Source organism: Pleurodeles waltl, chromosome 3_1 (assembly GCF_031143425.1).
Source record: "Pleurodeles waltl isolate 20211129_DDA chromosome 3_1, aPleWal1.hap1.20221129, whole genome shotgun sequence".
Lineage (NCBI taxonomy): Eukaryota > Metazoa > Chordata > Amphibia > Caudata > Salamandridae > Pleurodeles > Pleurodeles waltl.
The window spans coordinates 1,068,217,585-1,068,230,640 of NC_090440.1; positions in this window are offsets into that span (position 1 = coordinate 1,068,217,585).

Sequence of the window (13,056 nt, forward strand, 5' to 3'; positions counted from 1 at the left end):
AAGAAAAAGAAAAAAGAGGGACAGAATGAAAGAATACATGAATGAAATGTTTTGTAAAGCATACAGCTACTACTAGAGTGTCCTGGTGCTGTGTACAGAAGCTAGCCAACAAAACCAGAGACACCCCTAATCCCTAAACTTTACAGGTAACCAGTGTAACTGTATCCAGCACTTAGAGATCGACGCATTTAAAGGCAAGTTAAACAGTAATTATATTGCCAGGTTCTGATTTTTTGCACTCTAGGAATAAGGTAATTTGGAAGGCCTATGTAGAGAACATTGGCAAAATCTAATCCTGACAGAATTATGGCTTGGACCACCATTTTCTAGGCCTCCCATGGTAACAATTTGAGCAATTTTATGAAGATCTCCATAATCCAACATATGGATTTAACCAAAGCAGCAATCTGAGAATGAAATGATAGACAAGTACCAATGAGAACTGCTAGGTTCCTAGCCGACTTAGTGGGAGGGGGAGGTGTTGTACAGCAAGGTGGCCATGCCCCTAAACATCAGGGTAAGGGGACAGCTCCAACAGCAAAATCTCCATCTTTTCTGGGTTACATTGTAAGGAGGTATTCTTGAGACAATCCATATCTCCTTACAAACGAGCTGTGAATGTATTTTCAGCTGCTGGCATGTTGTTGTTATAAGTCAGCAGTAATTGGGTGCCATTCGCATGTGAGACTACCTGGATGTCCGAGGACTCAATGAGATACGCCAGTGGAGTCAAATAGATATTGAAGAGGGTAGGACTCAAGGCAGATCCCTGAGGCACTCCCTACTTGATGAGTTTGGCTTCAGACCGGAAAGCCAGTCGTCTTGTTCCCTTTACTCTAAGAAGGACCCTAACCCAGCAAAGGCCTTCACTCAACTCTACTATGGGCCAGACAATGTCACAAACATTCATGTGAGATTGTTTGAAAAGATGCAGATAGATCAAGTAAAATTAGGGTGTCTTTCTGACCCACATCTAAAGCAAACTTAATCAAGTCTGTAACCTCCATAAGTGCAGTTTGGGTACTGTGTTGGCCCCTAAAGCCAGGTTTGGAAATATGAAGGAGTTTAGAGGATTTGAAAAAGGACATGAGCTGGGTGTTAACTATTTTTTTGATAGTCTTAGAGGCCCTAGGAATCAAGGAGATAGGTCTGAAGTTAAACATTATGTTTGGATCCACATTGGATTTTGTTTGCAGGGGAATAGCAATCACCCTTTTCCAAGCAGGAGGAATTATCCCGGAATGCAAAGGGGTTGCAAAAAGCTCCTGATACATAGGAGCCAGTCTGTCCACAATCAGTTGCATAATGAGAGGAGGGAAATGATCCAGTGGGGAGCATGATTTACATGTTCAAAAAAGTATTTTTCTCATTTATGGTAGGGGGAGGAAACTGTAGTAGTTTATCCGGGCGCTAGGGACTAATTGTCTCTCATCCTTCAAGGGGGACAGATTTGATGTGTCAGACGGATTGCCCTGTACTTTTTAAAAAATGTCCTCAAAGAAAGTGCTTAATTGAAAGCACAGAAGAGCACTACTTTTCAGAGGAGTTGAAACATGTATAGGATCCGTAAAGTCTGATACAATTGTAAAAATTGCCTTAGCATTATTCTCAGCTGTATCAATTAGATTGGTATAGTAGGTAGCATGTGCTGATTTCAGGTTTGTGTGAAATACACTCAGAGCAGCTCTGATGACAGAGTGGGGCAATGGAACAATAGATGAGCTGGGAGGATGGGATGAATTGAGCTCAGGAAACATGCATATGAAAGGGAAGGGGCACATGGGGAAAGAGCAGGAAAACACATGCATCCCCAAAGAGTACTCAAAGAAAAAGTACTCAATTGAATTTAAGCAATGGAAAGATATCAGTTATCCAATTGGAATGATAGTAAAGAAGCTGTCCAGGAAGGTATGCACACTAGAATGAGACAGAAGCCATCAATTAAGAAGCCAGCAAATAATACTAACAATAATATCAACCATTGATAAGTACTGTGCTGACCCACTGTAACTGTTGGTACTGTCCACAATGGCTCTTTCTACAAGATACAGTTACAAACTGTTATACTAAAAGGGCTAAAATGTCCACATCACAAAATGCTACATACAAAACTACAAATATATTAATGTTACAGTGAGCAAAGCAACACACTAATTCTTCTAATGGGGTGCATAAGAATTAACACAGTGCAAATCTTGTAGTCCAAGGTTGAACAGTGGTGATATCAGAAACAAAACCCTCACCTACAACAATAACTTATGAAATGTTATATGTCATAATACATGCCTACACACTTAAACCTATGGCATTAAAAATCGCATTCAACAGCTATATTGCCTTTGACATATGCTTTTCTCCATTACCAAAACCAAGCCTGTTGACTTCCTAAATCTCTTTTCATCATTGCAATCCCATGCCACTAGGTCATTCACTAGAAAGACAGTACATCACTAGTCAAACCAAATTTATAAACATTTAGGCCTTATTTAGAGCATGGTGACTGGATATTGCATCACAAGTGAGATAGAGTTCCATATCTTCAAAACTGACAGTCCGCCTGCCTCATTTAGAGTTGGGGAACTGTAAGTACTCTGATGACCAAGTCCCCATTTGCTCCATAGACAGTATACTCCCTCCGACTGGGGCTTGCACGATTAAAGGGTGAATGGTATAATTTTTTTTTCCTGTTTTTCACCTCCAGGAAAAACCTAATGATAGGAGACAGGAAAAAACTAAAATGACCCACGCAACCTGGGAGAAAGCTCCCAGGGTGTGAGGCCAGTGGATTTTATTTTTCAAAAACAAACTCTCACATTGGGAGTTTTTTTTTTTTTCAACAAAAAAACTTTAGAAAAAACGGACAGATATCATAGTTAAAGATACCATCTGTCAAACCTTTCCTATAATGACAGGAATCTCCAGGGCAGTGGTTCTTGTCAATATAGAGAGTTGTCTGCAAGGTAGGTGGAAAACACTAAACTTGGCGGGAGGAGGTCCTTCACAATGGCGATGAATTGTCCTCCACCATCCTGAGAGTTAACTTTGTCTGTCAAACTGTGAATCAGGTCCCTAATTATGACTAGAGACACTGTCCATTGTACTACCACGATCCAATGTTACCATAGTAAAATATCTCACTAGACGTTCAATTTCATTGTATGAGAGGCACTAATCCTCCAGAGCGCTAGTTTGTTTAAAAGATTGCTGAAAAACTTGAAACTTGCTCTGGGGCTTCACTTTCAATTGTTTACTATTTTTTGTAATTGAAACCACAGTTAACGTGGTGCATGGTTGGGGTGTGCTGCCATCTACAGGTACCCCCACACACTTATTAGTCCACCACTGACTCATCATTCTTTCTGCCTGACCCTCTCTTTTTCTCTTTGCCTGTATGGTTGGCTTTTATTGCCACTGTAAGTTGTAGGATTTAGTGGAGCAGTGAAATCACAGACAAAGAGGCTTCCAGGACAGACTGCCAACACCTAATAAAGTGCTTAGCTTTATCCAGCCTCTGAAGCATTATTGGTGCATCAGGAACTATTCCATGCAGCATACTCCTAACAACATTTGAGAGTGAGGAGACATCTGGGGAATATGCATGAGGGAGGATGCAGCAGTATAATGGGGAACCAGAGTTGTTCTTAAGAGCCCATGCACTGAAATTCCTGGGCCAGAGCAAATGAAGGGAACAATTATTTAAGAACACCTAGTAATGTAAGCATGTACATTCATGCTTATGGTTTTCTGGGGGCAGCCTCCTTTAGAGGACCAGCACTTTAGTGTTTATAGTCCTGCAGAAGATTTTTGATGGCAAAAAGTGACAGGGGATACTTCTGAATGAATTTTATTGACTGTAATTACTCGGTGCTGCATTCTTGCTCATCATTTTTTTACTGTCCATCATGCCCCTATTGACAGAGACACACCATATGCAAATCAGCCGTGGTCTTGTCCCAGTAGAAACATCCCAACCTGAAAAGGCAGGCACAGTTTCCTCCTGATGAAAGCATACGAAACCCCAGGTTGGTTGAGGTCGAGTTAGGCTTCATCAGTGATGTGTAGTTTGGTTCCTACATCCTATGTCACAGTGAGCTTGGGAAGCATACCCAATACACTAAGGCCTTCATTACAACCCTGGCGGAAAATCATGCTCACCGACGTGCTGACGGCTGTCAACATATTGTGACCACAGTGGTATTCCGCTACGGGTACAATGACCCACACTGAGAAAAACGCCACTATACAGATACCCACACAAGTCCACCAGACCAAAGGTCAGTGATAAACTGGCGATAGAAAAACCCACACCGTCAAGCCAACAGGAATACGCCCATAGTATCACGACCCATGAATCAATGCGGCGGTCTTTCAACCGCAGTAAACCATTGGCGGTACACACCGCCGCACTCAAAATACACACACACTTACAAAACTACACCACATTGGACAATTCAAACTACACACACCTGACACACATACACACACCACACCCACACACTCACATCACTATAAAACACCCACCCACATTACCCACAACCTCTTAGAACAAAAACATTTGAACAAGCAGAGAGAGAGAAAATCAGATACCACACCATCATCCAGAGGCACAGAACACAATCACACATACATCATCCATGCACCTCACAGCACACACCCCAACACATCACCTCACACATCACCTCTCATATCATTCACACCACATCATGGCAACTCAAAGACACCCCAGGTTTTCTGAGGAGGAGCTCAGGGTCATGGTGGAGGAAATCATCCCGGTAGAGCCACAGCTATTCGGATCACAGGTGCAGCAGACATCCATTGCAAGGAAGGTGGAGCTATGGCGGAGAATCGTCGACAGGGCCAATGCCGTGGGACAGCATCCCAGAACCAGAGATGACATCAGGAAGAGGTGAAACGATCTATGGGGGAAGGTGCGTTCCATGGTTTCAAGACACCAGGTAGCAGTACAGAGGACTGGCGGTGGACCCCCACCTCCTCCCCCACAACTAACAACATGGGAGGAGCAAGTCTTGGTAATAATGTATCCTGAGGGCCTTGCAGGACTAGCAGGAAGACTGGACTCTGGTAAGTCAAATCTTTACTACTTTATCCCCCACCCTACCTGCATGCTATCACAAACTCCTACCCCTAACATCACACCCATCACTCCAACACCTCACATATACCCCACTATCACAACCCACCCATCCCAATACCAGGCCCTGCATGCAACAACAATGCATAGACACCCATAACAGACCTGCATGGACACCCATCACCACAGTATGCCAGTAGAGAGACTCACCAAACCCACATAATCACCAATCACACAAGGCCAAGGCGACAGTGCAAGCACATTAATACAGGGAAACACACCTATTGCACAAGGTGGCACACACAGATACAATGACAATTCATTTACATCCCAACAGGACCCCATCCAACGTCACCGAACAGGAGGTGCCAGCAATATCCAGTCCCCCCACAGAAGAGGCCCACAGTGATGGCAGCAGCTCTGCACGCCTGGATCAGGATGACCAGCCTGGCCCATCTGGGACCTTTGGACAGTCGGTTACCCTGACACAGTCCAAAACCACCACAGAACCTCCCCCCTCAGGAAACACCAGCACAGCACCCACCCAGCGGGTGCATGCCACTGTCCCCAGGACACGTCAATCAGCCGTGTGTCCACCACTACAGGGTCCCCAGGCAAACCCACTAATCCAGGACGATCAGGGACCTGGGGTCAGTGGCAGTGGGCACACGGTTCAGGGGACAGAGGCACAGGACAACAAGGAAGCTGGGAGGACTGCTGTGCGACAGGGGGAGGACAGGCCAAGGGAACCTACTCTCCATGAGGCACTCCCCAACATCATGGGAGCATAACACCATTCCCAGGAGACCATAGGCATGGTACTGGCCAAGTTTCCAAAGACCCAGCGGCTGCAGGAGGGACACTACATAGTGATCAGGGAGGACCTCACCAAAATCTACACCATCCTGGTCATCATAGCAGGGGTGCTGGCTGACATAGGCAAGTCCATGAGGGAGGCAGAGGGAGGCAGAAGCACAACAAAGGGCCCCTGACACTAGCCAAACCAAGGAATAGCCTTCCACCTCCGCCGGCGCTAGTGCATAGGAGGCACCGCCACAGGAACAACAGGCCACCATCACCCCACCCCCTGCAGAAGGAGAACTACCCTGCAAACGGTCCCAGCGATCCAGGCAGAAGACAGAGAACATTGCCAAGACCCCACCGGGAAATAAGACTTTTCTGATTGTCACCCTTCTGTCCCACTATGTCACCCTGTCCACCTTGAAGTGCCATTACTCCCCTTCCTATGCCCCATTGGACAATACACCTGTGATACCAATAGACTGGACTCTACTATGGACCTTCCTCCACCATCACCCCAGCCCCTTGTACATACCCCTATACTTATTCCCCCTAAATAAACACCATTTAATCACAAACCAATCGGTAGTCAGTCTGATCTTTCACAAATGTATTATGACAACAATAGCAACAAATAGCAATGCAAATGTTCTTTTACTCATACCAATGTATGACAGTTGTTGGCCAGCAGAACATATAGCAGAAGGCAGAATGTGGAACCCAGATCTGAAAAAGGAAATCCAAAGGGAACAGTCCATAGACAGAGGTTAAGAGGATGACATGTACAATGTCCTACAATATTCTGAAATGTGAGGAGAAGTTACAGTCTCTTTACTGTGTGTCACTGGAAGTACTGCATGATGATGTTTGTTCTGTTGTCAATATCTTCTTCCTCTGTCTCCTCTTCCTCACTGTCTATAGGCTCCACCGCTGCCATAAGACCATCACCAGGATTATCCTCGTGCAGGAAAGGCACCTGGCGTCTCAATGACAGGTTGTGCAACATGCTGCATGCCACGATTGTAGGAAAGTACCATCTTGCCTGGCATGTTACCCCCATTTTTCACTGTATATATGTTGTTTTAGTTGTATGTGTCACTGGGACCCTGGTAACCCAGGGCCCCAGTGCTCATAAGTGTGCCTGAATGTGTTACCTGTGTAGTGACTAACTGTCTCACTGAGGCTCTGCTAATCAGAACCTCAGTGGTTATGCTCTCTCATTTCTTTCCAAATTGTCACTAACAGGCTAGTGACCATTTTTACCAATTTCCATTGGCTACTGGAACACCCTTATAATTCCCTAGTATATGGTACTGAGGTACCCAGGGTATTGGGGTTCCAGGAGATCCCTATGGGCTGCAGCATTTCTTTTGCCACCCATAGGGAGCTCTGACAATTCTTACACAGGCCTGCCACTGCAGCCTGAGTGAAATAACGTCCACGTTATTTCACAGCCATTTTACACTGCACTTAAGTAACTTATAAGTCACCTATATGTCTAACCTTTACCTGGTAAAGGTTAGGTGCAAAGTTACTTAGTGTGAGGGCACCCTGGCACTAGCCAAGGTGCCCCCACATTGTTCAGAGCCAATTCCCTGAACTTTGTGAGTGCGGGGACACCATTACACGCGTGCACTACATATAGGTCACTACCTATATGTAGCTTCACAATGGTAACTCCGAATATGGCCATGTAACATGTCTATGATCATGGAATTGCCCCCTCTATGCCATCCTGGCATAGTTGGCACAATCCCATGATCCCAGTGGTCTGTAGCACAGACCCTGGTACGGCCAAACTGCCCTTCCTGGGGTTTCAATGCAGCTGCTGCCAACCCCTCAGACAGGCATCTGCCCTCCTGGGGTCCAGCCAGGCCTGGCCCAGGATGGCAGAACAAAGAACTTCCTCTGAGAGAGGGTGTGACACCCTCTCCCTTTGGAAAATGGTGTGAAGGCAGGGGAGGAGTAGCCTCCCCCAGCCTCTGGAAATGCTTTCTTGGGCACAGATGTGCCCAATTCTGCATAAGCCAGTCTACACCGGTTCAGGGACCCCTTAGCCCCTGCTCTGGCGCGAAACTGGACAAAGGAAAGGGGAGTGACCACTCCCCTGACCTGCACCTCCCCTGGGAGGTGTCCAGAGCTCCTCCAGTGTGCTCCAGACCTCTGCCATCTTGGAAACAGAGGTGCTGCTGGCACACTGGACTGCTCTGAGTGGCCAGTGCCACCAGGTGACGTCAGAGACTCCTGCTGATAGGCTCCTTCAGGTGTTAGTAGCCTATCCTCTCTCCTAGGTAGCCAAACCCTCTTTTCTGGCTATTTAGGGTCTCTGTCTCTGGGGAAACTTTAGATAACGAATGCATGAGCTCAGCCGAGTTCCTCTGCATCTCTCTCTTCACCTTCTGATAAGGAATCGACCGCTGACCGCGCTGGAAGCCTGGAAACCTGCAACATAGTAGCAAAGACGACTACTGCAACTCTGTAACGCTGATCCTGCCGCCTTCTCAACTGTTTTCCTGCTTGTGCATGCTGTGGGGGTAGTCTGCCTCCTCTCTGCACCAGAAGCTCCGAAGAAATCTCCCGTGGGTCGACGGAATCTTCCCCCTGCAACCGCAGGCACCAAAAAGCTGCATTACCGGTCCCTTGGGTCTCCTCTCAGCACGACGAGCGAGGTCCCTCGAATCCAGCGACTCTGTCCAAGTGACCCCCACAGTCCAGAGACTCTTCAGCCCAAGTTTGGTGGAGGTAAGTCCTTGCCTCACCTCGCTGGGCTGCATTGCTGGGAACCGCGACTTTGCAGCTACTCCGGCCCCTGTGCACTTCCGGCGGAAATCCTTTGTGCACAGCCAAGCCTGGGTCCACGGCACTCTAACCTGCATTGCACGACTTTCTAAGTTGGTCTCCGGCGACGTGGGACTCCTTTGTGCAACTTCGGCGAGCACCGTTTCATGCATCCTCGTAGTGCCTGTTTCTGGCACTTCTCCGGGTGCTACCTGCTTCAGTGAGGGCTCTTTGTCTTGCTCGACGTCCCCTCTCTCTTCAGGTCCAATTTGCGACCTCCTGGTCCCTCCTGGGCCCCAGCAGCTTCCAAAAACATCAAACGCACGATTTGCAGCTAGCAAGGCTTGTTGGCGTTCTTTCGGCGGGAAAACACTTCTGCACGACTCTCCAAGGCGAGAGGGATCCGTCCACCTAAGGGGAAGTCTCTAGCCCTTTTCGTTCTTGCAGAAACCTCAGCTTCTTCTGTCCAGTCGAAGCTTCTTTGCACCCGCAGCTGGCATTTCCTGGGCATCTGCCCATCTCCGACTTGCTTGTGACTTTTGGACTTGGTCCCCTTGTTCCACAGGTACCCTAGATTGGAAATCCACAGTTGTTGCATTGCTGGTTTGTGTCTTTCCTGCATTATTCCTCTAACACGACTATTTTGTCCTTAGGGGAACTTTAGTGCACTTTGCACTCACTTTTCAGGGTCTTGGGGAGGGTTATTTTTCTAACTCTCACTATTTTCTAATAGTCCCAGCGACCCTCTACAAGGTCACATAGGTTTGGGGTCCATTCGTGGTTCGCATTCCACTTTTGGAGTATATGGTTTGTGTTGCCCCTATCCCTATGTTTCCCCATTGCATCCTATTATAACTATACATTGTTTGCACTGTTTTCTAAGACTATACTGCATATTTTTGCTATTGTGTATATATATCTTGTGTATATTTCCTATCCTCTCACTGAGGGTACACTCTAAGATACTTTGGCATATTGTCATAAAAATAAAGTACCTTTATTTTTAGTATAACTGTGTATTGTGTTTTCTTATGATATTGTGCATATGACACTAAGTGGTACTGTAGTAGCTTCACACGTCTCCTAGTTCAGCCTAAGCTGCTCTGCTAAGCTACCATTATCTATCAGCCTAAGCTGCTAGACACCCTATACACTAATAAGGGATAACTGGGCCTGGTGCAAGGTGCAAGTACCCCTTGGTACTCACTACAAGCCAGTCCAGCCTCCTACAACGATTATCTGGCACACCTTCTTCGGTGAGTAGTATAGGGAGCCACCTGTTAGATGGAGGCTCCGGAATCTGGCCTTCAGGAGGCCTGGTTCGCCCATGTGCCTCATTGTAGCGTTCCTCTACCCTTGTCCTGGCATTCCTCACTGGGGTCAGTAGCCATGAGAGGTTGGGGTAACCAGAGTCACCAGCAAATTCAGAGGAATACCTGTTAGATATACACTAACCCTTAGGGACTACCCCAAAACCCAGACACCTACTCATACTGTGTGGGGACCTTGGGCTCACCTATTAGCCACACCTGGTGCCTCTGGAGTTGGCCCATTACATAAGGGATACTGCTATTCCGCAAGATATAGGTGTCATGCACAGAGCCAGGACACTTGGCATTCACATGGGAGATGTACTAGTCTGCCAAACACACCATTTGCACATTCATCGAATGGTAGCTTTTTCTATTTGTGTAAATTTGTTCATTTCTGCGGGGAGACAAATGCCACCTGTGTACCATCAATGGCATCAATGATGTTGGGGATATGTCCCAGGGTATAGAAGTCAGCTTTCATTGTGGGCAAATCATCCACCTGGGGGAACACAATGTGGCTGCGCATGTGATTCAGCAGGGCAGACAGAGCTCTGGTCAACACGTTAGAAAACATTGGATGAGACATCCCCGATGCCATGGCCACTGTAGTTTGAAAGGAGCCTCTTGCCAGGAAATGGAGCACTGAGAGGACCTGCACTAGAGGGGAGATACCTGTGGGCTGGCGGATAGATGACATCAGGTTTGGCTCCAATTGGGCACACAGTTCATGGATTGTGGCACAATCAAATCTGTATCTCTCTTCCATTGTCGACAGGTCCACCAGAGGTCTGTACACCGGAGGATGCCACCATCTCATCATCTACCCCAGCGGTTGTGGCCTATGGAGGAGAATGGTGAGCACAACTGTGTCTGCAGTAATGTTAGTAAATCCGTGTGTGAAATAGTTAGTCTGTATATGTGCCAATATGTGCTGTGACTCAGTTAGGCGCCAGGCCGTATGCACCCCTGAAATGGTGGCTACCTGACTTGTGAGGAGGGACAAGGGGAAATGAGGTAACTGCACTGGTATTGTGCAGCGTTGCAGTAGGCGGTCGAAGACTGCCGCGCAACTCAGCATTGGTTATCATTGGGCCCTATGGGTTTCAGGAGCCAATGGCCATGTACGCCGGCATGACGGTACGCACTGCAGCGGACATGACCATCATTTTCTACCTGTTCACTCACTTGATACCTGACCATCAACAGGAGAGAACCTACACTGCAAGTGCTGCTTTGACCTGTGTCTGGAAGCAACAATGGCTCATGTGTCTGGGGAAAGGGCCCCTGCCTTCACTGTGGAGGAGTTGGACAAACTGGTGGATGGGGTCCTCCCCCAGTACACGCTACTCTACAGTCCTCCAGACAAACAGGTGAGTACACTGTGAGCATGATGCGTGGGCAATGTCTGTTTGGAGTGGTGTGGATGTAAGCCACATATTGGGGGGTGGCTGAGGGATGCATGTGAGGATGGTCAGTGTATGTGCGTCAGGGCATGGGTGGGAACTGGTGGGCAATGAGAATGACGGTCCAGATGGGTGAGTAATTTCCTTTCCTCCTGTATTTTTTCTTTAGGTTAGTGCCCACCAGAAGAAGGGTATTTGGCGTGCCATCGCCAAAGAAGTGCGGACCCTGGGAGTCCATCACAGATGGAGCACCCACTGCCACAAGAGATGGGTGGATCTGTGCCACTGGAGCAAGAAGACGGCAGAGGCCCAGCTGGGGATGGCCTCCCAACGTGGAAGGGGTGCCCGTCACACCATGACCCCCCTGATGTTCTGCATCCTGGTGGTGGCCTATCCGGAGTTGGATGGGTACTTGAGGGCATCACAGCAGCTACGAGGGGGTGAGTACAGTGTCATAAAGCTGACTGTGCATGGTTTAGGAGGGATCTGGGTGGGGGGTGTGGGCTGTGGGTGCCCCTAGGCCAGGCGGTCATGCCTGGGTAGGTCCCTTGTTTGCAGGCTCAGAAGCACCCCTACCCAAATGGTACAATTGAACAGCTACTAGTGTGCAGGGTCCTGTGGGTGTCAGGTGTGCATATGTTGGCGTTAGGCATTGTACTCCATGGGGTGGTGTCTACCATAGTGAGTGGTTGGGCAAGGCCTAGTGCACAGGGCAGCTCTGTGTGTGTTGTGTCCACCAACAGTAGTAGTGTTGCTGGCATTGACCATGTGTGTCCTCCGTCTCTTCCCCCCTTCTTGTTTTGTCACCCTGTCCTTATGTGCATTAGTATCTTCTGGTGGAGGAGCAGAGGCACCGGCGATGGAGGAAGCTGCATCCCACATGGCCCAGGAGGGTGAATCCACAGAGGGTGAAGGCACCAGTGGGACGGAGGGCGAGGGGAGCGCCATGACAGGGACAGGAGGGGAAACCAGTGACAGTGACTCCTCCTCTGATTGAAGCTCTAGTTTGCCCCAGACACCTCAGGCCCTGCCCCAGTCAGCCCTGCTGCCCTCAGTGAGGAGGCTATTAACCTCCTGAGATCCCTCACTGTTGGGCAGTCAACCATTCTGAATGCCATCCAGGGTGTTGAGAGGGATTTGCAGTAAACAAATGCATACCTGGAGGGAAATCATTGTGGCGGGCGGCCCAACAGAGAGCGTTTCATGCTCTGGCCTCAGCACTGATGGCAGCCATTGTCCCGGTGTCCAGTCTCCCCCCACCAACTTCCACTACCCAAACCCAATCCCCTCTACCTCAGCCTATCCCAAGCACACCATCAGACCAGCATGCACACACATCAACAGAAAAAAGTGGCTCAGGAAAACATAAGCACCACACATACCAGAGGCACTCACACAGGCACCATACCCATGCACACATACCAACATCCACTTCGTCCAATGTGTCTCCCTCCTCCACGTCCTCCACCTCCCTCCCAGTCTTACATCATCAGCCACTGCCTCCATCACCAGCACACCCATCACTACACACCTCTCACGTGCAATCACCACCACCACTACCATTCACACGTCCCCTGTGTCCTCTCCCAGTGTGCCTGTGAGCCCTCCTCCCAAAGTACAGAAACGCAGGCACCCACCCACTCAACATCCATCCACCTCACAACATCCT